General features: G+C 39.8%; 1 long non-coding RNA gene across 1 annotated transcript in view; it reads right to left on the reverse strand.

Annotated features, from left to right (window-relative positions):
• LOC133102591 (uncharacterized) overlaps positions 1 to 27,671 on the reverse strand; it is a 334,490-nt gene that overhangs the window by 267,522 nt on the left and 39,297 nt on the right. The window contains exon 2 of the long non-coding RNA XR_009703004.1: positions 22,982 to 23,073. This is a non-coding gene — a long non-coding RNA (uncharacterized LOC133102591). The remainder of the gene's footprint in view (positions 1 to 22,981; positions 23,074 to 27,671) is intronic.

Raw genomic sequence — 27,671 nt, forward strand, 5'->3', positions numbered from 1 at the left:
AATATATCATTTCCATCATTTCATATTTCTTCTTGCCTTACAATAAGACCTTTTCTTTTGAGAGTCATATTGAAGAAAAAGACTGGCAAAATAGAGGTTTTATCAAGTGAGTTCAGTTGACCACTCACGGAGTACGCTACCCCACAAATTAAACTTGAAAATAATTTTAAGTGACAGCTAATATTTGTTGAGCCCTGTTTTCCCAGCGCTGGGCTAAGCACTTTAGTTGCATCTTTGCATTTAATTCTCATAATAATAATGACATTATGTTTACTATACCTGGAGAGAAAATCCACCTGCTTCTCAGAGAACTGGCATTTGAGATATTACTGTGTTCTTGCAAAATTTAGAAATTTACCGTGGTGTCAGCCTTAGTCACTGGATCTTATCTGAGGTAACTTTCTTGCACATTCAAAACCTCTTCATTTCCATTTCCCCTTTGAGCCCTGTGTTTACTACACTCTTGTGACCAGGAGCCTTGAGTCCCGTGCTATAGCCTCTGCCTCAGGGTATGAAACTAGGTAGGCCTGTGGAATCTGTCTCCCCACATTTGTTTAGGCTGTATAATCACCCTCCACAGATTTCTATTGTTTATCTTATCCACTGTGTTCCTCCAACAAATCCTTTCACTAACACCATCCACCCCGGGCTGCAGCCATCTACCTTCTCTATACATAGTACGTGAACAGAGACTTCAGTCTCACAAGGATTTCTTCATGGGGTTTCATTGTTTTTAGTTCCTTGAATTCATTTTTACCTCTTGATTTTGTAGTTTCTCCCAGGTTGATGTGGGGGAGGGAGCCAACCACCCTGGCTCATGCATCATCTTCTTAAGAACCAGAAACGTTGATGTTCCTTATTTGTTTATTACTTAATCCCACACTTATGGATGAAGCTACAATTTGTGGTAAATTCTAAAGCAATGATCAGGGCTTATGTCACTAACAAACCCAGAGTCAACTGAGGCCACGTGATAGGAAGAATATCCCCTACAAGACTGTCCACAAGGCACACACAACACAAGCAGTCAGTCTCTCCACATGATCCTCCCTTGGCCCAGAATGACTTGAAAACAACATAAAGAGGAACAGATTTGAAGTCACCTCTCTTCTCCACCTACCTCAGGCTGCTAGAAATACACATCAGTGCTCTAAGCCACTCGTGAAACTTAGTTGTAGTTTTAAGTCCTGACCTGTAGACTTTTACAGAACAAGCATCACATAATTTTTCTAGGCCTTAACATCTAAAAGTCCTATATACTGAAAGGGGAAAAACCTCCTCCTTTGCATCAGCTGCACCTACTTCCTAAACCTTCCGGGGCCTGCTGTCATCTGACAAGGCTCCACTTGGCCCAAACACACTGCTAAAACCACAGCCTCTATAGTTCAAAATTAAGCCGCAACAGCTATACACCATGAGGCCTAAGACTCTATTACTTTTGGTGTGGTCAGAGGTTAATGAGCCACCTCCCTCCACCTCATGGCCACCATTCCACCCTCACCCCTTCCCCCTGCCACCTGCTGCCATCACGTTGCTGAGGTTTGCATTGCACACGCCCCTTTCCTCTCACAGGCCCCTGGCAACCACTGATCTTTTTACTGTCTCCATAGCTTGGCTTTCTCCAGAATGTCACATAGTCATAATCACAGAATACATAGCCTATTCAGATTGACTTCTTTCACTTAGCAATATGAATTTACATTTCCTATATGTCTTTTCATGGGTGATAGCTCATTTCTTTGTATTGCTAAATAATATTCCATTGTATGGATGTACCACAGTTCGTTCATCCATTAATCTGTTGGAGTCTATTTTGGTTGCTTTCAGTTTTTGGCAGTTCTAAAGAAAGCTACTGTAAACATGCATGTGCAGGCTTGAGGGTAAATGCTTAGAAGCACAATTGCTGGATCATATGGTAGGCCTATATTTAGCTTTGTAAAGAACTGCCAAACTGTCTTCCAAAGAGGCTGTACATTTTGCATTCTCACCAGCAAGGAATGAGTTTTTCTGTTGCTCCGTATCCTTGCCAGTATTTGGTGTTGTCAGTGTTTTGGATTTTATCCAGGAATCTATTTTTAAAAATTAGAACAATGAATTTAACAAGATTGTTGGATTCAAGGTCAGTATACAACAATAAATTGCATTTATATGTACTAGCAACAAACAATTAGAAAATATTTTAAAATACTATTGACAATAGCTTTAAAATACTTAAGAATAAATTTAATAACAGATGTGTGAAACCTCTACACTGAAAACTAAAAACCATTTCCTGAGAATATTTAAGAAAAACCCCAAATAAATGGAGATATATGTTATGTTTATATGTTTATAGCATAGCAACATTATTAAGACATGAATACTTCCCTAAATTGATCTGCATATCAAATTCAGGCCCAAAGTCCCAGGAGGATTTTTTTAAGAAATTAACAAACTCGTTCTGAAATTCATATGTAAATTCAAAGAATCTAGAATAGCTGAAAGTTTCTAAAAAAACAAAGTTATGAGATTTACATTCCCAGATTTCAAGGTTTACTATAGAGTTATAGTAGTCATTACAGTGTGATCTTGACCCAAGAGTAAACAAGCAAATCAATGGAACAGAATAGAGTTCAGCCATAAACCCATGTGGATATAGTCAATTAATTCCAACAAAGGTACTAAAGTGGGACTTCCCTGGTGGCCCAGTGGTTAAGGCTCCACGCTTGCACTGCAGGAGGCACAGTTTCAATCCCTGGTCAGGGAACTAAGATCCCTCATGCCACGTGGCGCAGCCAAAACAGACAAACCAAAAAAACCCAAACAAACAAAGATACTAAAGCAATCCAATGAAGAAAGAAAGGTCATTTTAATAAATGGTATTGGAACAACTGAAAATCCATTAAAAAAAAAACTTTGATCACCAGCTTATACCATGCTGAAAAAAGGTAGGATAATATCTTCATGACTTTGAAACAAAGATTTCTTAGACCAGACCAAAAAAATCACTGGCCAATAAATTTTACTTCACCAAGATAAAAAAAATTGTTATCTGAAAACATCATTATGAAAATGGAAAGACAATCAGACTGGGGGGAAAAAAATGTTTCCAAAACATATCTGACTAAGGACTGGTGTTAAGAATATATAAAGGGTTCTACATCAATCAGGGCTTAATCTAAGAAACAGAGCCCCTAGGAGATGTGTATGTGTATGTGCGTGTGCGTGTGTTTGTGTGTGTAGAGAGTGAGAGAAAGAGAGAAAGATTTTATTATATGAATTTGATTGACCTCACGAAATTATGGGAGACTGTCTCTGTGAAGCTGTTGCCTCTTCACATGATTCTAGAACCTGAGATCGGTAGATAAAGCAGTTTGAAAGTCAGATGTGAAATAAGAGAAGCAAGGACAAACGAACCTGCAAGGCTGGCTTAGAACCCCAAGGATAGACTGGAACTCTTGTCAGTCTCTCACCACCTTCAAGCTTCCCACTTCAGTGACTGGAGAGATATATCAGTTTGTTAGAGCTGCCGGAACAAAGTACTAAAAACTGGATGGCTTAAAGAAATTTATTGCCTTAGTTCTAGAGGCTAGAAAGTCAAAGATTAAGAGAGAAAATGTTCCATGCCTTTAGCTTCCTAGCTTCCTAGCTTCTGCTGGTTTGCTGGCAATCTTTGGTGTTCCTTGGCTTCTGCTAAACTAGTCTAATCTCTTCCTTCATGTTCACATGGTAATAGCAAAGGTTGATGGGTTGAGTTTTTAGGTCTGTTTCATCTTGAAACACATGAAAATGCTTTATCCAGCCAATATCTTAAATTACATAATTGTAGTAATTCATAATGTTAATATACTTTTATATCTTATTCCTTTAACTACCAAGTAAAGAGAGTACAGCAGTGCAGTAGGCAGAATAATGCTCTCCCAAAGTGTCCACCTTAATCCCCAGAACATGTGAATATGTCTGTTTACATGGCAAAGGGGAATTAAGATTGCAGAGGGAAGTAAAGTTACTAATTAGCTGATGTAAAAATAGAAAGATTATCCTGGATTACCCATCCAATTGGACCCAGTGTAATCACAAGGGTCCTTAAAAGGGAAAGAGGGAAGCAAAAGAATGAGGGTCAGAGAAAGAGATATCATTGTTCTCATTTTACAGATAATAAAACAGGAAGTCAACAGCTATCACTAGCTGGTGACAGAGCCCAGACTGGACCTAATGTCTTATGGCTCCATGCCAGGGTTCCTTCCACAGTGCCAGCCAGCCTTCTCTCTGTGTGAGCAGATAAATGTCAACACGAGACCCAAAGAAATTAGAAGCAGTGAGACTCAGACTTGGAACAAGTTGTGGCTTTCTGATAAGGAAGTCATACACAACTTCACTCTCAAAACTCCAAGGACTTGAATTGAAAAAATATAACAAGTGTTTTAATTAATCTTGCTTTGTCCAAAGATATGTCAGCTACATAACCTACAGACTAGAACCAAAATTTTCAACTTAAAATATTTAATCCAATACCTAGAAGACACTAGAGCCAACCACACATATCAAAAACTTTAAACAATTCTAAATCAATTTATTTTAATGAGCCTCCCCTAACTTAATACCAGGAATCCCAGTTTGTAAGAAATCAAATAAATGACTCTGACCTTCTTCAAGAATTGAAAAATGGTTTAGAGAAGTAAATTGTTCTATTTAGACAGTTAGTCAATTGTCAAAGTTAATATAGCTGTTAGAGAAACTGTCTTAACCCATTAAATTATGAAGCAATCTAGAATGTCCTCTAGGTCTCCTTCTTATTCTCGACAGATTAAATAAATAATTCAGAAGTAAATTAATATACGGGAGAGCACAGCGGCTCTACATTTCCCAATGGGGCATTGCTCACATGAAAGACATGTGAGTAGTGACCCCTAGAATTGAGCATTACAGTGTCCCTGACAGTTCAAGGATAAACAAGATTTTTCAGGACTACATACTGTTCTGCCTGTCATACTCTTAAACTCTGTCCTTGTCCACAGATGGGAAAGGTAGTCAGTTAAGCACTGTGATTTTTGGAAGGAAGACAGGCAATTCAGAAGGCATGAAATTCTACCTCAGGTATATTCCTTTGAATTGAGGCTTTTTTTTAACCCCAAATACCTTTTTATTACTTTTATTATTATTAACACTTACACAAACACTACCCATCTATGGGAGAAAAATTTTAAAACACAAAGGAAAAAAATCCATAATTCTATCACTTAAAGAGGCCTCTTCCAGCCTTCTTTAGATAGTATATACCATCACCCACACTGGGTCTCTCTCCCTTAGCAGGTGTGGCTTCTGTAGTCGCTGAGGTGATGAAGACTAGGAGATGCTAAAGAGGCCTCAGAAGGCAGACAGTGACACCACCAGCCAATCTCAAGGGATGTGTTTTTTGACCATGACATACATGTATCTCAAGAAACCACCTCCCACAGAATAATATTTCCCAATCTTCCCAAGTCTTGTCCATACCACCTCCACCCCTATAACTCTGTATTTTATATTATATGACAGGGGTGGGATCTTTATCAGAAGAAATGAAAGAAGTCAGGAAACTTCATCCCCAATTTGAAGATGCTTGTGTTTGACCATCACCTCTATCTTCTTGTGAGCTCTTGGTATCCATTGATGTTTAGCATCTTCCCCAAAACACCAAAGCCAGGCTTTAATGATAACTCAATGCCAAGGAGATATCTGGGATTCTACCCCATGAGAAGGACCAGTACAATGGATATAAACAAATATTAAATAAAGACCACATATTGAGTTGGAGAAGATGAAAAGCCTTCTTAACAATAAGAAAAGGTAGGGTTTCACTGGGTGATCTAGTGATAGAGGGATTGACATCACTTAATACTGGATAACAGGGAGCTTAAAAAATATTTAAACCTGAAAAACTCATGAAAAAATGGAGGAAGACAGCAAAATCTCTCCAATCCCAGCTGATTATTCTTTCTTTTAAACATTGTAAAATATATTCTGTTACAAGCACAAGAATTAAAACACATTATCACTATTTTTCCATGTTAATAAATATAATTCTCAAACATGAGTATAAGTCGTCTAATCCATGGATATGCTACAATTTATTCAGCCAGTCCCAACTGTGGATATTTAAAGCTTTCCCAGTTTTTGCAGAACCGTAATAAACAGACCTGTATGTAAGTCTTCAAACATCCTCATTATTTTATGAATTTCTGAGCTAAGGAGTATATGCACACTGTAAGGGCTTCATTACATATTGCATATATAATTACATATAATATATTTCATATTGACCTCCCAAAAGTCAGCACACTTGTGACAGCCTTGCATTAGAGTACTTGCCTCCCCACAGCTTTCCCATAATTAGCTATTATCCTAACTCTGAATTTTTAACTAATTTGATAAGTATATATCCCTTTATTTTGTTCAGTGATCAGAGTTTGCCAACCTCCGGTTTAAGGGATTCCAATATAGCACATGCAGAAAAGAAACTACTAGGCTGAGGAGATGCAGCAAGGAGGCAATGAAGAACTAAGGACTTTGAAGAGGGTAGAGCTGCCACAGTCACGGGGGAGGAAACCTGCCAGAGGGTAATAGACCCCCATCTGGTCTGTACAAATGTCCCAGCCAGGTAAGGAGGTAGATACCCAAGGATGTGGCCAGAGTTGCCACGGAAACAGCCGTTAGGTGGGAGGCAGGAGCCAGTCCACGTGGGCCCCTGAGGCTAGCCCCACGGGCCATCTACACACTGACCCACTGAGTTCCACGATGAATACAATGGATTGAGTACTGGAGCCTGGAAAGGGAGGGTCTTTTTGTCACCATCACTTCAATAGGGTCCTTCCAGCATCCTGTATTGACAGATTAGCATCAAGGCAGCTGTCAAAGGAGAAATGTTTATAGGGTTTATAGGGTTCAACCATAGTTTCACAAAGCAGGGCACAGAATGGTGGATTGGGCCTAAGAGACAATGTATTTAAAACTGGTGTATAGGTATAATATTTCTGAGTGATCCAACTTGATTCGAAGGTAAACCTTAAAAAATACAAAGGAAAAAAAGAAACTTAGCATGTCCTTTTACTGTAAATATTAATAGTCTTGGCAAGACTTTTGATAGACTATTAGTTTAACTGGTAAGTGCCCAAACTAGCAACTGTGGTAAACTGATTGTGGTAAACTGATTTCAATTCTTCACTCCTCTCTTTATCCACATCTTTTGCCATGTGCCTTTACAGTTTTGCTCCCTAAAAAGGAAGAACGAATTTCCTTACCATTTGAATCTAGGCTGGTCTTGCAACTTGCTTGAGCCAACGGGATGTTAACAGACGTGACGCAAGCAGAAGCGTGAAAAAGTACTTTTATGACTCTGCCCGCCTCTTGTCCTCTGCCATTGCCGTGAAAAAATATCCAGGTTAGTCTACTAGAGGACAGTAGGCCCATGGAATCAAGCCAAGTTAGCTGCTGGGATAAGAATATCCATACCAACCAGCAGTCTGCCGATGCCCCGTCACGGGAGCAAGACTAACCAAGAACAACAGAGTTGCCTAGTTGCCCTGTGTGGCTGGCCACAGACACATGAGCAAGCCCTGCGAAGCCCAGCCCAGGCCAGGGAAACCACAGATGTGTGCATTAAATAAATGCTTACTGTTGCAAAATGCTGGGGTATTTTTGGTTGCTTGTTATATAGCATTATAGTGATAACAGGTAACTGATATCCTGGCTTTCTATATGTTAACAGAAAAGATCAACATGATTTGTACATCCCACAGGTATATGGATAGTTGATGTTTCACTACAAAATTTGAGGTCATTCCCTGTTTTCCCACATTAAAAACATCCAACCTCTGCTTTGAAGTAATGAGTAGGCAGGGTGAAAGCTTTTCCCAGGAACCATCTTTGGAGTTGCTAGGCATGAGAGTGAGTAAACTGCTATAGGTTCTGTTGAGGCATAAAAGAAGAACCCAGCATCTGTAGCTAAAGGAGGAGTTCCTTTCATCTTTAATCCCTGCAGTTTACAACCCCCTAGCATATGCATACAGACACCCAAACTCACCTTCTCAATCTGAAAAGGACCTAACATAAAATCCATGTAAAACAGTGAATATAAAAACATTTTTTCTTCACTCCATTCCTACTAGGCCATTTCAGGGATCCCCCTCAACAGGGTACCTCCTTCCACATGTACTCAGGATCCTCATGCCATGCCCTGACAGCCTCCTGTGGCCTCCCACCCTTTCTCTCTCTCCCACTCCTAGTTTCTCTCCATCTTACCATATATAAAACCTGCTCTCAGCTGTAAGCATCTACAAAACTCATACCCATGGAGATTATAGTGACTGATACCTTAGGGGCAATGGTATCTTACCAGGGAGAGGATATAAGTACCCAAGATAGAATGATGGACATCATGAGTGAAATAGGGAGGAAGATGGGTTACATCTGGAGGATTAGAATGCTTCCCTGGCATCCTGGGCAAGCACAGCCAGAGGAAGGGCTGGCTTCATGGGCATGAGCCCTATTCAGTCACACAGAGCCCTGCACTTAGAAGAACACCAGACTGGGTGTCATGCTCTGCTGTAACTCTTCCAAAGGGCTCTGCACTTTTATTTTGCACAAGGCCCCACACATTATGTAGCTACATCCATCCAGAGGTAACAGGCAGGTCTGCTCCTCATCAGATGTGTTCGATCTTGTACAAAACAACAGGTTTTATGTCTGGAAATCATTTTATGTACAGTCTTCCGGGTGCTACTGATTTAATAAGCTACCAAAGTCTAATCCTCTGGTATTTTAAATCTCATTTTTTCTGCTTCTCCATAATCATCCATATAACAGCACGTACACTCTTAAAAAAAGAGTTGAAACAGAATATTGCTAAAAGTCTGAAAATGATCTCTGATAGGACTGTTTTGATCTCCCCCAAAACAGAAGACATTGACCATAATACTCCAGCACCATGTTAAGTGTACAGCTGGGACTGCTGTATAAATCCTTATCTTTCTTGCTTTAGTTTCACATTCTGTTCTGTGGCAGAGAAAATGAAGATCTAAAATGCAATTTTTCCCTAGAGGTAATTATGTACTATTTATTAGACCTACATTGTGTGTTAGATATCTAAAAGAACACATAAAAATGACCTCATTCTAAAATAGCCTTTTAAAATTACAGGCACACCTCAGAGATATTGCACATTTGGTTCCAGACCACCATAATAAAGCGAGTCACATAAATTTTTCAGTTTCCCAGTGCATGTAAAAGTTATGTTTACACCACACAATAGTCTATTGAGTGTGCAATAGCATTATGTCTAAAAGAACAATGTACATACCTTAATTTAAAAATACTTTATTGCTAAAAACCGTGAAGCATCATCTGAGCCTTCAGTGAGTGGTAATCTTTTTTGTGGTGGAGGGTCTTGCCTTGATGCTGATGGCTGCTGACTAAGCAGGGTGGTGGTCACCGAAGTGGAATGGCTGCAGCACCTGCCACATCGATGGACTCTTTCTTTTGAGAACAATTTCTCTGTAGCATGCAATGCTGTTTGACAGCATTTTACCCACAGTAGAACTTCTTTCAAAATTGGAGTCAGTTCTCTCAAACCTTGCCACTGTTTTATTAACTAAGTTTATATAATATTCTAAATCCTTTCTTGTCATTTCAACAATCTTCACAGCATCTTCACCAGGAGCAGATTCTGTCTCAAGAGACCACTTTCTTTGCTCACCCATAAGAAGCAGCTCCTCAGCCATTCAAGTTTTATCCTGAGACTGCAGCAATTCAGTCACATCCTCAGGATCCACTTTTAATACTAGTTCTCTTGCTGCTTCCATTACCTCTGCAGTTACTTCCTCCACTGAAGGCTTAAACCTCTCAAAGTCATCCATGAGGGTTGAAATCAGCTTCTTTCAAATGCCTGTTAAAGTTGGTATTTTGACCTCTTCCCATGAATCATGAATATTCTTAATGGCATGTAGAATGGTGAATACTTTCCAGAAAGTTTTCAACTTACTTTGCCTGGATCCATCAGAGGAATCACTATCTATGACAGCTATAGCATCAAAAAATGTATTTCTTAAATGATAAGACTTGAAAGTCAGAATTACACCCTGACGCATGGGCTATTAGCAGGCAGGACAACATTAATCTCATTGTACATCTCCTTCAGACCTCTTGGGTGAACAGGTGCATTGTCAATGAGCAGTAATATTTTGAAAGGAATATTTTTTTTCTGAGCAGCAGGTCTCAACATCAGGCTTAAAGTATTCAGTAAACTATGTTGCAAGCAGATGTACTATCATCCAGGCTTTGTTGTTCCACTTACAGAGCACAGGTAGAGTAGATTTAGCATACTTCTTAAGGACCCTAGGATTTTTGGAATGGTAGATGAGCATTGGCTTCAACTTAAAGTCACCAGCTGCATTAGCCCTTAACAACTAATTAAACTTAATAGCATTTGCACAGCAAAGGAAACCATAAACAAAACGAAAAGACAGCTTACAGAACAGGAGAAAATATTTGCAAAAATGTGACCAACAAGGGATTAATTTCCAAAATATACAAACAGCTCATATAGCTCAATATCAAAAAAACAAACAATGCAATCAAAAAAGGGCAGAAGACCTAAACAGACATTTCGCCAAAGGAGACATCCATATGGTCAACAGGCACATGAAAAGATGCTCGACATCACTAATTATTAGAGAAATGCAAATCAAAACTACAATGAGGTATATCACTTCATGCCAATCAGAATGGCCATCATCAAAAAGTCTACAAATAAATGCTGGAGAGGGTGTGGAGAAAAGGGAACCCTCCTACACTACTGGTGGGAATGTCAACTGGTGCAGCCATTATGGAGAAGAGTATGGAGGTTCCTTTAAAAACTAAAAATAGAGTTACCGTATGATCCAGCAATCCCCCTCCTGGGCATATATCCAGAGAAAATTCTAACTCAAAAAGATACATGCACCCTAATGTTCATAGTAGCACTATTTACAATAGCCAAGACATGGAAGCAACCTAAATGTCCATCGACAGATAAACGGATACAGATGTGGTATATGTATATATACAATGGAATATTACTCAGCCATAAAAAAGAATGAAATAATGCCATTTGCAGCAACATAGATGGACCTAGAGATTATCATACTAAGTGAAGTCAGTCAGACAGAGACAGACAAATATCATATGATATCACTTATATGTGGAATCTAAAAAAAAGATGATACAAATGAACTTATTTACAAAACAGAAATAGACCCACAGACATAGAAAACAAACTTATGGATACCGAAGAGGAAAGGGAGGGGGGAGGGATAAATTTAGAATTTGGGATTAATAGATACAGACTACTATATATAAAATAGATTAACAACAAGGTTCTACCATATAGCACAAGGAACTATATTTGATATCTGATAATAACCTATAATGGAAAATAATCTGAAAAAGAATAGATGTATACATGTATAAATGAATCACTTTGTTGTAAACCTGAAACATTGTAAATCAACTATACTTCAACAATTAAAAAAATTTTTTTAAGAAAACAGAAAAAGAAAAAGAAAAAAGAGCATTGGCTTCAACTTAGTCATCAGCTTCATTTGACCCTAACAAGAGAGCCTGTCCTTTGAAGCTCTGAAGCCAGACATTAACTTCTCCTCTCTAGCTATGAAAATTCTATATGACATCTTCTTCCAGTAGAAGACTGTTTCAGCTACATTGAAAATGTTGTTTAGTGTAGCCACATTCATGAATTATCTTAGCTAGATCTTCTGGATAACTTGCTGCAGCTTCTACATTAGCACTTGCTGTGTCACCTTGCACTTTTATGTTAAGGAGATAGCTTCTTTCTTTAAACCTCATGAACCAACTTCTGTTAGCTTCAAACTTTTCTTCTGCAGCTTCTTCACCTCTCTCAGCCTTCATAGAATTGAAGAGAGTTATGGCCTTGCTCTGGATTAGGTTTTGGCTTAAGGAAATGTTGTGGCTGGTTTGATCTTCTATCTAGACCATTAAAACTTTATCCATATCAGCAATAAGGCTATTTCACTTTCTTATCATTCATGTGTTCACTGGAGTAGCACATTTAATTTCCCTTAAGAACTCCTCCTTTGCATTCACAGCTTGGCTAACTCTTTGGGACAATAGGCCTAGATTTCAGCCTATCCTGGCTTTCAACATGTCCTCCTCACTAGGCTTAATCTCTTCTAGCTTTTGATTTAAAGTGAGAGTTGTGCAACTCCTCTTTTCACATGGACACTTAGAGGCCATTATAGGTTTATAAATTGGCTTAACTTCAATATTGTGTGTCTCAGGGAACAGAGAGGCCCAAGAAGAGAGAGAGATATGGGGGAAGAGCTGGTCAATGGAGAAGTCAGAACACACACATTTGTCTATTAAGTTTGTCATCTTATATGGGCATGGTTCATGGCACCCCAAAACAATTACAATAGTAACATCAAAGATCACTGATCACAGAGGACCATAACAAATAAAATAATAATGAAAAAGTTTGAAACATTGCGATAATCACCAAAATGTGACACAGAGACACGAAGTGAGCAAGTGCTGTTGGAAAAATGGTGCCAATAGACTTGCTCAATGCAGGGGTGCCGCAGACCTTCCATTTCAAGAAACACAGTGTCTGCGAAGTGCAATAAAGCAAAGCACAATAAAATGAGGTATGCCTATACCTCTTGGTGTAATATTTTTGTCACTCTTCCCGGGGCTATAAAGCCCAAGGAAGGGAATTTCCTAGAAGTGTCATTATTGCTGGTATGCAACAACAAATATGCTCACTGGGTTTTTTTCCATAGCTTCTCCTTGTACTTGTTTTATTTCCTTCTCTTATGGAACAGTCCCCCACAGTCCACTCACATTCCATCAATATAAGGGAGAAAAATCCAACCCTTGGACTTTGGTTCCTCCTACTTACAAACGGATGTGGCTGACTACCTGCCTGTATAATAAAATGAGACACAAACTCCCATTCTTCTCAAAATATTTCTACCACTAACCTGCTAAAGAGTCTGGAATTCCAACTTCTAGGGTCATACCTTTGTAGTAGGAATTATCATCAGAATGACTGTGAAAGTAAAACTGATACCTGGAAAAGGCAATATAATCTATATAATGTTGAGCAGGAAACAGTTAAGTAGTAAGATCTCCTCCACTCTTCCCTGAGTTTCTCTTAGATAATCAGAAGAGGTCAATGATGTTAGGGATGTATCTTCTTGCTGCAAGTCGAGGGATCACATACTTAATTCACATAACAAACAGGAAGTGACTATTTCCACTAAGAGGGGTTTAAATAATCTTCCCATGGATGCAGCCCCTGCAGGGCCCAATTGTAGCAGACAATGCAGATTGTGGTAGAACACAGAAAATGCAGCCACTAGTGAGAGAAGGAAGGATCAAGACAAAGATAATGTTACCGAGTCCAAGCTTATACTGCTCGCCACACGACAGGCCAATAAATCAAAAGAAGAGGTGCTGGGCAAGAAATAGCAACTTTATTCAGAAAGCCAGCAGACCAAGAAGATGGTGGACTAGTGTCACAAAGAACCAACTAACCCAAGTTAGAATTCAGGCTTCTTTTATACTAAAAGGGGAGGGGATGTGACTGATTATTACAAACTTTTTCATGCCAGCCAAGGAGGTATGTGATAATTCTTTGTTCTTGCAGCTGTCCACTAGGTCTGATCATGATGCTCCTATAAACCTCCAACAAGACGAATGTTATTCTCTGTTATAAGTGTTATACCATTAAAGGTCAAGCCTGGGAGGCAGAGCCTTGAGAAAGTGCTCTTATGTATATTTCAGGTTATAGTCAACGTTCTTTTACAAAAGGTACAGAGCCAGCATGACTAAGCACAGGCAACAGAGCACAAAGGTTAGACCTAAAGGAATAGATCCAATATGGAGTCAGGTTGGTTCTCTATTACAATAAATCTTGGGCTACAGAGAAAACTGAAGGGCCAAGAAAGCCGTAAAATCTACTTCTACACTAACAGGGAATTGAACTGCCTGAAATTCTCAGACCATATCAAAAAGAAGCAAAGCCTTTTTTTAGCATGAATTTTGATCATTGACAGAATCATAGTCTAAGGGATGACTGCAAACAGTAAGGAATCTAAAATGAGAAAACAAAAACCCAGTGCAAGCATCACAGAGCAAACTTTTATGGAATACACAGAGGATATCAGAATAACTGAGACAACACAAGATGTGTGTAACCAAGCAGGACCCTATAGGGCCTTCCCGGGACAAACGCCTTGCCCATATACTCTGCTTTAGCGTCTCTCTGAAGTACCCAGATAACAGTATCCAATACACATTTCCTGAGTTTTTTTTACAGGTGCTAAAACACCCACCAAATGGAAGCTGTTAACTACTTGATGACCATGAGCTCATAGCCCCCAGACCTACTGGACCCTAAGGACTGGTAATGTGACACCGCCCTGTTACCTCACCATCAACCAATCAGAGAATTGTGCATAAGCTGACCACATACCCTGCAACTCCCATACCTCACCTGGCCTTTAAACATGCTTTGCTTTATCTTTAGTTTTTTAAGGAACATCCACGCTCTTCTCCACAGTGGCTGTATCAATTTATATTCCCACCAACAGTGCAAGAGGGTTCCCTTTTCTCCACACCCTCTCCAGCATTCATTGCAGCACTATTTACAATAGCCAGGACATGGAAGCAACCAAAATGTCCATCAACAGAAGAATGGATAAAGAAGATGTGGTACATATATACAACGGAATATTACTCAGCCATAAAAAGGAATGAAATTGTGCCATTTGCAGAGACATGGATGGACCTAGAGACTGTCATAAGAGTGAAGTAAATCAGAAAGAGAAAATCAAATATCATATAATATCACTGATATGTGGAATCTAGAAAAATGATACAGATGAACTTATTTGCAAAGGAGAAATAGAGACACATGTAGAGAACAAACATATGGATACCAAGGGGGAAGGTGGGGGGTGGGATGAATTGGAAGATTGGGATTGACATATGTACACTACTATGTATAAAATAGATAACTAATGAGAACCTACTGTATAGCACAGGGAACTCTACTCAGTGCTCTGTGGTGACCTAAATGGGAAGGAAATCCAAAAAAGAGGTGATATATGTATACGTATAGCTGATTCACTTTGTTGTACAGCAGAAACTAACACAACATTGTAAAGCAACTATACTCCAATAAAAATTAAATAAAAATGCTTTGCTGAAACCTATAGGGGAGTTTGGGCTTTTTTAGCACTAACTGTCCCGGACTCCTTGTCTGGTGCCTTACAATAAATGCTGCACTTTCCTTCACCACAACCCAGTTCAGTAGATTGGCTTTACTGCCTGAGGGCAAGTGGACCCAGGTTTGGTTCAGTAACATGTGGACAACAGATCAGAACAGAGACTGTTCCTTGGGTCACATCTATCTAGAATGAACTGAAAGATGATAACACAACTGAATAATATTTGTATTTTTTAAATTAATGCATGTTAATTAGCTCAAATTAATACTTTTACTTATTCCAGAGACTAAATGTAAGACAACAAACTTTGGTTGCCTTCATAAAGTTCTTAGTTTATAAATCCTATTAAATCTTTAGTATTAAAACATCAGCGTAAAGACAGACTTGTTTACCAATGGAAGTCATTCCAAGAATGCAAACTCTATCTCCATCTCCAATATGAGAAATGGCTGCTAAGTTCAGCACAAGGTAAATTGGAATGTGGGAAGCTTTCAAGAAAGTACTTTTATGTCTGTAAGTTTCAGACAGTTGAAAAATCTTAGTAGTTCAAAGTTAGTGGCACACCCAGAGAAGAGCAACAGAGAGTGATGACTGAGGAATCACATACACATACAAAGCAGCCTCATGACAAGGCAGGGTAGAAGACATATATTCTATATCATGCGCATATCTGAAGTTACTTGGCTCTGTTGGCTGAAGTAAAATAAAGGTTTGTAGAAGGCATATACACTCAAACTTGTTTTATAATGAAATTAAGTAGAATGTCCTGGTCTGGGGAAAACTCAATTCATCTAAAGGTATGTAAAAATTAAATGAGAATCAGCATGAGATTCATATAAGTATATAATAGAAAAATAGAGGAAAGAAGCATGAAAATCATATGACAGATGAATAATATTCATATTAATGTTGCCACTGAATAGATGAAAAATGTAACCAAATATAAGCCATAGATATAAAACACTTAGTAAAATAAATGCCTGTATAAAGTAGGGCTTCAAAACAGAAGGATGCAAGATCAAGGAAGACACAGTGAAACAGCAAAATTAGTTAAAGATAAGTTTGCAAAAACACAAAAAAAAAGTGAAAGAAAAAATAAAGCCCTTCAAAAATTAAGACCACAGGAGTCATGAAAAAAATGCAGGCACATAGACAGCAGGATTGAAATAATACATGTTTTTAAAAAACTTAAGTGAAAATGATTAAAGATCAGAGGGAAAATGAGAGTTATGAAAGGCAAAGGAAATTCAACATACATATAATTGATATTCCTGAGAGAATGGAAATAAAGGGAATAGGAAAATATTAAAGTATCATTCAAAACAGCTTTGCAGAAATAAAATAAGACTTGAATCTACAAACCGAAAAAGGACATCATGTCTCTGGAAAAAATAACACAAAACGATCACCGCCAAGATTTATCTTAGTAAATGCATCAGTCAGAGTCCATCAAGAGACAGAATCCATGCAACAATTTGATCACAGAAAGTTTCATACAGGGAATTATGAATATAACAGGAGATTGAGGTAATAAGGAATGGGCAAGTAAGAAGTGAAGATAACTCTAAAGAAAACAGGAATAGCAGTTATAAGGAGCAGGCCCTACCCTTAGGGCTGAGAGAGGAAGAGGCACCCTCCCTACCCTGCACCAGAACTAAAATCCAGATCTCGTTGGAAAAGACAGAATGTGAGCATGGCTCATGGGATGTTGAAGTCACCGAGAAGTAACGCTAGCAGAACCTGCTGAAAATCCACCCTCTGGGAAGACGATCCACAGGGAGGTGCTATGCCTTCAAACGCACCGCAAAGCTTCCGAAGAGAGCGCCAGGAGAAGCCATTCAATGGGGGAGGTGTCTTGTTGGTGGCATTACACTGAGAAGACACCCAAAGAGTACTCAGGGGAAGCTGCTGGCCACTGGGTGCTGCTGGTCAACAGGTATTACAAAAGCCAAGTGCCGAAGAAGTGGTGCACCGTCAGAGCCGGGCACCAGAGAAGCCACGTACTACAGAAGCCTGGCAACGGGTACTGCAGAAGCTACTGGCGCTGTGGGATTGTCTGGAGAAGCTGCATGCTGCAGATGCCGTCCATACGTTCAGAACCAGGCCGGGAGAAGCCACCCACACAGCAGCAACAAGGTGCTGGAGAACCCCTTTGCCCCACAGAAGCCCGGCAAGAGGAGCACACTTTCTCCTCCTGTGCCCCTCCTGCACCCCCTACAGACAAAGCTCAACATTAACCCATCTGACAAAAGAGAAATATTCACAGGTCTCCTGCTCCCCAGCCCGGGGCCTAGGGGCCTAGCAACCTGCCAATGGGGACTTATAGGTACTTTAGGATGGGCAGTGTTGTCTCCATGTCCAATTTTTCTTTTCCATATTTGGAATGAAATTATCAATATAAAAAATTATTTCTTCATGTATTCTGTGGCGTTTTCTTTCTTCAAAGGTAGTGAGAAATGAAGACTGGGTAAGAGAATAGAATAGAAAAGGATGTCTTTGTTTAAACTGATAATAAAGTTTCCTTCCTAACTGTGAAGTTATCTTCTGAATAGCTAGCTGAGAAACGAAAATAATGCTTCCATTGCTAAGTTTCTCTGTTTACTGGCCTACAAGGTGATTTCTGTGTGAAATCCCCTTTCATGTAACTAGTCTGTCCCTAAGGGCACTCAGGAGAGTTGACGCACACTGAGGAACTCATAACCCAGGGAGAAAGCTTTTGCTGGCTTCTGCATGGGGCTGGGGGCAGACCCACACTGCCAGCTGCCCTGTCTGCAGCTCACATTCACTGCTCTCCTTCTGTTTCCTTCTTAAGGAGTGCTGGCACGTGGAATATCCAGAGCCAAATATCCAGAAACAAAAACACAACACTAAATTTAAGACAAAAAAAAATCTTGCTAGAAGCAGGGATTTTATAAATTCTTAACCAAGGGATTGAGAAGCCAGCAGAGTCTGACAATGCTTCTTTCAAATAAAAAGATTTTTAAACATATATGTTTAAAAGCTATAGCTGGGATACCAACCCAAGGTTGAACACTGTTTTATATAAATTAATGAGTAGAGCTTAAATATTGATAAAAAGCCCTACCCAGATGATAGTGTTATATTTTGGGAGTCTGAGTGTTACAAGAGGTTTTGGGGAATAATATATAGAAAGGCATTTTTTATGGTTACAGGAAAAACAACAGGAGAGTCACAAGATACGGCACAGATTTAAATCTGACAACCAGTTTCCTTTCCTAAAACTGGATCTGGATTTATTTTCAATCGTTTTAAAGAATATGCTCAGACTTCAGTTTTATCATAGGAGATTCTAACTGCTGTACTGCTTAAAAATGAAGCATTTGAGGGCGTCCCTGGTGGCACAGTGGTTAAGAATCCGCCTGCCAGTGCACGGGACAAGGGTTCGAGCCCTGGTCCAGGAAGATCCCACGTGCCACGGAGCAACTAAGCCTGTGCGCCACAACTACTGAGCCCGTGTGCCACAACTACTGAAGCCCGCGTGCCTAGAGCCCGTGCTCCACAACAAGAGAAGCCACCGCAATGAGAAGCCCATGCACTGCAACGAAGACACCACATAGCCAAAAATAAATATAAATAAAATAAATAAATTTATTTTAAAAAAATGAAGCATTTGAGCAAATAAGCATTATACCAGAATATGCTTTTTCACTAAGCTTGCTAATTAGAGGCTTACAGCCCCTAGCTTTAGTCAGAACCTATTAGCCAGCATTTAAACAAAGATATATCTGTATGGCTAATGGTATCAAAGTGCAAATAAAGAACAGAATAGGGAATCCTGGTTTTTACGCTGAGACATTACAGGGCTTATAATGCTGTGCATCCACTTCTTTGATCTCCACATCAGCTAGGGACTGCCAGAGACCCCAAAGGCACTTTGGACTAATTCTTCATTCTATTATCTTGTTTAGCACTGCTTTTACTTCTAATAGCTATTTGAACCGTTGAGACATTGATATAACACATGATTTAATTGATCTTTATAACACTCATTTGTATCTACCATTTGTCTTGTTGGTAGCTGTGCTATTTAGTCTCAAAATCTTAAAGAACAAAGTGTCCCATTATGGACTGAATGTTTGTGTTCCCTCCCCCAGATTCATATCTTGAAATCTAATCCCCAAGGTATTTGGAGGTGGGGGCTTTGGGACATAATTAGGTCATTAGGGTGGAGCCCTCATGAGTGGGATTATTGTCCTTAAAAGAAGAACCCAGGGAGTTAGCTCACTCCTCTTTCCTTGATGTGAGGATGCGACGAGAAGTCAGCAGTCTGCAAATCAGAAGGAGTCCTCACCGGAACCTGCTTCGGGACCCCCAGCCTCCAGAACAGTGAGAAAGAAATTTTTGTTTATAACCACCCAGTCTATAGCAGCCCAAACAGACTAAGACATGTCGTATCAGGAGGTAACGCCAGCCTTCAAAAATGTGCGTGTGGAATTCTAAAAGCTAAAGCCAGTCAAAGTCCCAGGTAACTGTGTCATTTCACCTCCTGAGCTTGATCTCCTTTTCCAAGCCCACAACTCCAACCAATTGAGCTTCTCACCACTTCTGAGTATACCTTAAGTATTCCCATAGTTGTATTTTTCTCCACAGAAATATCTGCTGCCCTTAGCTTTGTATGTCCAAATTTCACCATATCTTCATAGTCCCTAGAAATGATAGCTTTTCTAAAAAGCTTTCCCTGATTGTCCCAGCTCAAAGTGTACTCTCCACCCTCTGAACTATATATAGCATTGCTTCTGTACTTTTCACATGGTGTGTAAGACTTTGGATCCTGTCTATAATACATATCTCTTCTGCTAGATTATAAGCAATTACAGGCAAGAATCATGACTTACAGATTTTTCGTAGCTCTTTATATAACGTAGCATCATGCTTTGCACATATTAGATGCTCAACTAGTATTTGTTGAATCAGAAATTAATCCCCAAAGATGGCAGAGTTAGAGAGACCCTGAGCTCACTTCTTCCCACAGACACGCCAAAATTACAACTACTTACAGGGCAACCATTTCTGCGAACAACTTGAAGACTAGAAGAAAAGATTTCTACAACTAAAGATATAAAGAAGAAGCCACAATGAGATGGGTGGGAGGGGCGGAGACAGGGTCTAGTCAGGACCCACACCCCTGGGTTGTTGACCCAAAAGGGGGAGGGATATCACAACTGCAGAGGCCCTCCCTGGGGAGTGAAGGATCTGAGCCCCACGTTGGGCTTCCCAGCCCAAGGGTCCTGTACCAAGAATTCAAGCTCCAAAATATCTGACTTTGAAAGCCAGCTGAGCTTACATTAGGGAGGCCCAGAGGGCTGTAGGGAGCTGAGACCCTGCTCTTAAAGGGTGTACACAAAATCTCACACACTCTGAGTGCCAATGCAGAAGGAGCAGTTCGAAAGGCGCCTGGGTCAGCCCCACTCGCTGATCCTGGAGAGCCTCCTGGAGAGGCAGGAGGCAGCTGGGACTGCCCCTGGGGACTGAGGAGCTGGTGGCAGCTGGTTTCGTGATCTTGTTCTACCATGCTGGCACCAGCACTGGAAGGCACCATTTTGGATTCCTCCCTCCAGCCTATTAGTGCCAGGGACTTGCTCCAATGAACAGCACACCTGCATCAGTCACGCACCACCAGGCCTCACACACAGCTGTGTGGGGAGCCCGCCTCACCCAGCAGAGCACCCGCGGCAGTAGCAAGCGGCCAGGCCTCGCAACCAGCCGTGCCGAGGGCCTGCCCTGCCCGCCAGCAGCCCCGCAGGAGTCACACACAGCGGGGCCTCACAGCCAGCGATGCCAGGGGTCCTGGCTCACCCACCACAACGCCTGCAGCAACCGCACGAGGCGGGGGCCTACAGTCAGGTGGGCCAGGGCCCAGTCCCCCCTACCGGTGTGCTCTCAGTGCTTGGTCTAACCACAGCAGAAGGGCACACACAGCCCATGTGGAGGACACCCCGGGAGCTTCCAGCTCTGATGGTCAGAGGGAAGCGTGCTGCTGGGCTGCACAGAACCCCTCCTGCATAGGGCCACTTCTCCAAGATCAGGAGACATAAAGGACCCACTAATACATGGAAATAAACACAGAGAACTAGGAAAAATGAGGAGACAGAGGAATATGCTTCAAATATAGGGACAAGACAAAACCTTAGAAAAAGAGCCAAATAAAACGAAGATAAGAAAACCCTGATAAAGAGTTCAAGGTAATGATCATAAAGATGCTCACCGAACTCAGAAGGATGGATGAACACAGTTAGAACTTCAAGAGTTAGAAAAAGAACCAGTCAGAGCTGAAGAATACAATAACCGAAATGACAAATACACTAGAGAGTATCAGCAGTGGATTAGATGATACAGAAGAATGGACCAACAATCCAGATGACAGAGTACCAAAAATCACTGAAGTCGAACAGAAAAAAGAAGAATCTTTTTAAATGATGATAGTTTAAGAAACCTGTAAGACAAAATCAAGCATACTCATATTTGATTGTAGGGGTCCCAAAAGGAGAAGAGAGAGAGAAAAAGGCAGAGAACTTAAGCAAAGAAATAATAGCTGAAAACTTCCCTAACCTGGGGAAAGAAACAGACATCCGTGTCCAGGAAGCACAGTGAGTAGCAAACAAGATGAACTCAAAGAAATCCACAACAAAACACATTATAATTAAAATGTCAAAATTTAAACAGAGAGAATCTTAAATGCAGCAAGAGAAAAGCAACTAGTTATGTACAAGGGAACTCCCATAATACTATCAGCTGCCTTTTCAGCAGAAACTTAGCAGGCCAGTAGGAAGTGGCACTATATATTCAAAGTACTGAAAGGAAAAAAGTTACAACAAAGAATACTCTACCTGGCAAGGTTATCATTCAGTACTGAAGGAGAGATAAAGAGTTTTACAGAAAAGAAAGAGCTAGAAGAGTTCAGCACCACTAAACCCTCAGGTACTGTTGGTGATACTGTAAACTGGAGCACCCACTATGAAAAACAGTATGGAGGGTTCTCAAAAAATTAAAATAGAACTACCATATAATCCAGCAATTCTACTTCTGGATATTTACCTGAAGAAAATAAAAACACTTATTTGAAAAGATATATGCATCCCTGTGTTCATTGCAGCATTATTTAAAATAGCCAAGATATGGGAGCAACCATCAATAGACGAATGGATAAAGAAGATGTGGCATATATATACAATGGAATGTTATTCAGCCATAAAATAGAATGAAATCTTGCCGCATGTGACAACACGGCTGGATCTAGAGGGTATTATGCCAAGTGAAGTAAGTCAGACAGAGAAAGTATAGTATGATTTCATGTATATGTGGAATCTAAAAAACAAAACGAACAAAACAAAATAAAACAGAAACAGACTCACAGATACAAAGAATAACTGATGGTTGCCAGAGGGGTGGGGGTTAGGTGAAATAGGTGAAAGGGATTAAGAGCTACAAACTTCCAATTAATACAATAAATAAATAAGTCACAGGGATATAATATACAGCATAAGAAAAATGGTCAATAATACTGTAATAACTTTGCATGGGGACAGATTGTTACTAGACTTGCTGTGATCATTTCACAATGTATTTAAATGTCAGATCAATATGTTATACAACTGAAATTAACATAATATTGCATGTCAACTCTACATTAATAAAAATAAGTAAACAAAAATAAAAGAAATTAATCCCCCAAAAGGGATATTTAGGACATTTCTTACCTCCGAGCAGGCAGAGTTCAGTCTGACAGATGGAACCTCACGGAAGGGAAATTCACACCATTGAACAGTACCCCACCAAGGTCAACTGGAGCCTAAGGCAAAAGATAAAAATCAGTAATAATGATCCTGTCATTATTTAAAATTTTAATATTTTGTTCATTATGGATGTTTAAAATTTTAATTTTGATTATTCAAAATTTTGATCATTCAAATATTGCATTAAAATACTGTTTATCTTGATATCTGAACTTTTTGATGCCTCTTTAGATTTGGCATCTGAAGCAAGTACCTCACTCATTCACTCCAGTCCCACCCCTCTAGTAGGCAGTTATGTGGATAGTAGCTTCAGGGATCCAGGCAATTTGTCTACTCTCAGCATGATGCTGGCCATTGCGTATGTTGGGAAAGAACCAGACAGACTACCAGATTCTCAGGCAAAGCTTCTATTGTAATGTTGAACTAGACTGTTACCTAACCCTACAAACACTATGCCAAGAGGGAAGAAAGACACAGATGGCTGGGAATGTTGGACTCAAAATCTACAGAGGTAACCATGATCATCGCTGGGGCAGTGAAAACATTTTCATCAGAACGCAAGACTCTCCTTCCAGGTCCAACCAGATGGTAAACTGGAACTGTGGCTACACATCTTGCCTTGGAAAGGAATGGTTCAAGAACTCAGGCAAACCTGAATCAATTCATGGCATCAACCAGTAAATAGAGCAACAGATACCTGTAGGAGACATGATTGACAAAGATGGGCATATCCTTTCTAGGGTTTGGGGTTTTTTGTGGGAGGTCTCTCCAGAGAAGTTGACTTTAGTGCTTTACATCTTTACATGTGTGAGGGATATTCAAGTCCTTTGCAACTTCCCAATCCACAATTACAGTTATAGCTTATAATATCCCCCACAAAATGCAATGTAGTAAAACTGAAGTGCTTAAGTGATCCCTTCAGGCCTTTAATGATTTTATAACCAATAGTAAAGAGACATCCAAAGTTATTTTAATTCCAAACTATCATTGTCTTAGGCCTCCTGATGTCCATCACCAGACCTAGCAGATGGATATTTTAAAATTATTTTTCAAAATGAATTCATTTTTATCCAGTCATGGGGAATATTGAGTCCCAAATGACAAGAGAACAACAGAGCCTCTTCACACATTTTTATTTGTGGTTCGCTTATTTACTGTTTCGAGACAGAGAAAATCTATTGATAGACTTTTTATCCCTTGGCATTGATTTCAGAAATAAACTACTGTAACAAGAGTGTTGCCAGGTTTTAAATCCTTCTCAGTCAGCTTTTCTTTCATGTCCTGGTTGACCTATCACCCTCCGTGCTTGCAGAAGTCCAGTCACCTTCTCCAGTGACTCCGAAGACACTCAGAGCCCACCACTTACCATTTTTCACTCAAAAATGTTAGTATGGTAGCTTCAACTTATCTCCCTAAATCCCTAAAACCTACCTCCCTAAAAGTAATGCTGCTTCATCCAATTGTCTATCACCTGTAGAATGGATAAATAAACTGGGTATAGTCACAACTTTATTTGGAACATTTTATAGCCATGAGAATGAACAACTTCAGCTACATGCAACAACATGGTTGACTCTCAAAAACATCAAAAACATCAGGTTGGACAAAAGAAACCAGACATGAGAGGGCACATACTATATGATTCTATTTATTAAAATTCAAAACAGACCAAACTAATCTTGAATGGTGGTTACTCTTTAGGGAGATATCATGTCTGGAAGGGGGAGGCACGGTCTTCTGGGGGGGCAGGGTAGTGACAATGTTCTGTCTCTTGATCTGAGTTCAGGTTACATGGATGTATAAATTTTTGAAAATCCACTGAAAATTTTCTGAGTATATGCTATACATCAATAAAAGTTTTGTGAAAATAATAATGCTATTGACAACATGTCATTGCTTAAATCTATAGCTAACCAATTTTTAAATAAAGGACACTTAGAAAATAGGGTATTCCAAATATTCTTAGAAATAAAAATACATATAACTTATTCTAATTCTATGTTTCTGGTAGAAAACTTTTTTCCTGAGCTATAAATATATATTCCTAACTACATAGTTGGAACCTAGATTCTCTTCAGGAATCTACAACTGAAAATGTCTAAAACTAAATTCATTGTTCCCCCAAAACCTACCTCCTCCCCTCCTACTTTTTATATCTCAACAAATGACACCACCATCCACTCATTTGCCCAAGTCAAAAACATGGCCTCTTCTTACTTTCTACATTTTCCTTACTGCCCAAACCAATAAACACTATCTCCTACCAAGTTGCCTCTTTAATACCACCATTTTAGTCCCCTATCCTCCATTCCCCACTTCTCTGGCTTATTCCTGTACTTCATTATTTTTGTTATGGATGATTGCAATTTAAGGCTCCCCTGCCTCTCATCTCACCACTTTCCAATCTATCCAGCCCACTGCTTTCAGAGCCCTGTACAAGCCACATAAAGATAATCCTTTTCCTTGTATATAGCCACACTACAATTTAACCAGAAACTGTTTCACACAGACTGATCACCCACATTCTGCAACAATGGTTCTAATATGTTCTCCTCTCAAAAAATCTTTTTTTTCAAAAATATATTTTTCCAGTTCTGATATTGTGAAAATAATGAATAAATCCAAATCCAGAGGCAACTGTGGTGAGAAATTTGTGGTGATACGACACCCTACACATCATAAAGCAAAAGATAATTGCTTTCATGCTTGTAGTGGCCATGTTTGAAGCATTTGCCCGAATGAGCACCTCTCTTTTCCTATGGGAAGGGGTAACCCACCCAGCCATGTTCATACTCTTTGACTTTGGGTTGATCATTTTCTGCAGAGAAACTACTGCCATTGTTTGGAAACCCACTTAAGCTGGGCCAGTCAGTTTCTCGCCTGGGAGTTTGAATTTGGCATTGAAAGATGGTTGATGATTATCAGTCTCCCCTGGGCACTTGAACTAGGACTATGGAAGACAGAAAAGTTAGGGTATATATAGAAAGAATAGCAGAGGCAGAAGACTGGGCTAGAAGAACCAAAGGCAGTCTCTTTCTCCCACTTCCCAGTTCCCGGATCCAGTCTATACAGGCTGGAAAGACTTCCAGCTTTGGGATTTAAGACATAGCCTGATTCCTTAAAATATGTCCTTTATCTGTAGTGAATTTCCAATACTAATAAACAGAAGATTATAGAGTAAATCAATGCTAAATTCATCTAGTTATGCACCCCAAAAAATCCACTTAAATATATACATTTTTCATGAATACTTTGAGTTTGTTCACTTCTATTAATGCATTAACCAAAGAATAAACCTCATAGTCTGTAAAGATGGATTGAATAGTCCAAAATGTCAAACCCCAAAATGAAAATACCAACTAGATTTCTTTATAGCAGTGCTCCCAACGTTTTTCAGGCCATACCTCACATAGAAAATGGTACTGTTTGTATGACAAATAGCAATAAATGGAATGCATGAGGCCACAGGCCCAGAAACAGCCTGGCTTCCCAAGGACTGAGAGGATCAACGCCTTGCATCCATACTCATCTGTGGTGTACCAGTATGTCCCAGCACACCAGTTAGGGAGCTCTTATCTTGCATAATTGGAAACTGTATTCTTGTCTTCGAAGAGCCTAAGATGGCACTGCGTGTACAGTAATAAACCCTGAGGGAATTTAAAAATAGGATAAAGAACTTTCTGAGTGAGACCACTGAGGGAGAACTTAGAACTTAAAAAATGGCACTAACTTTGGCTCTAACAAGTACAGTAATAGTGAGGGGGGAAAAGTTCAGAGCCTTTGAAAAGGGTCAAAGTCTAATTAAACAGAATGGAATGACCACATGCAGTACTCTTCTCTGTCTCCTGAGATACCTCCAAAAAGAGAGCAAAGTAATAAAAAGGGAAAACAGCACGAGGACAAAAAGAACAGCAGGAGATGCATCAGTAGATGAGATATTTTAACAAATATATTGCAGGTGGAAAGCACATGGAGAACGGTAATTGATCTAACAGGGAAAAAGAAGACCCAATCCAAAGTCTCTGCAGAGATGGCAGTTGATGAGAGCTGAGTGAGTGAATTCATCTGTAGAACCCCTGAGACACCAAAGACTTGGAGGCACCACACTTGATACTTCAGAAGTATCAGAAGGTAGATATAATACTCAAGCTGAATACAAATACTGGTTAAGTCCATATACCGGTCCCTTCCAACATCTTTCTTAACCAGGCAAACACCACAGTCCCACTGCCACCACACCTCTACACTAGGCAGGACAGCAGAGGTTAATTCTCTGGGAAAAGGCTGTAGACTTGGGGAACTTAAATGCAATAGAGGACAAAGATGTGACATTCCCTACCCCCACCCCACTGAGTCGTCTTCTATCCATATCCAGAGCAAGCAACCAAGTATTTCCCAAGTACCAGACTGCAGGACCTTTCTCTGGAGAAACCAATCAACCAAAAGAAAAGACTTACATTTAAGGATACTTACATTTAAGGATCCCCCTCATGAAAAGCCTAAAGCACCACTTAATCACTCAGCCCCACTGACTCACATGCCATTTCTTATCAGTTCCTTACTGCTGCACTCTTAAATATGAACAGACAGCAAGGGATCACTTAACATCTGAGAAAAGCCTTTACTCTGAAAGAGAGAGATCAAAACATACAGA

The sequence above is a fragment of the Eubalaena glacialis genome, chromosome 12 (genome assembly GCF_028564815.1).
Source record: "Eubalaena glacialis isolate mEubGla1 chromosome 12, mEubGla1.1.hap2.+ XY, whole genome shotgun sequence".
Lineage (NCBI taxonomy): Eukaryota > Metazoa > Chordata > Mammalia > Artiodactyla > Balaenidae > Eubalaena > Eubalaena glacialis.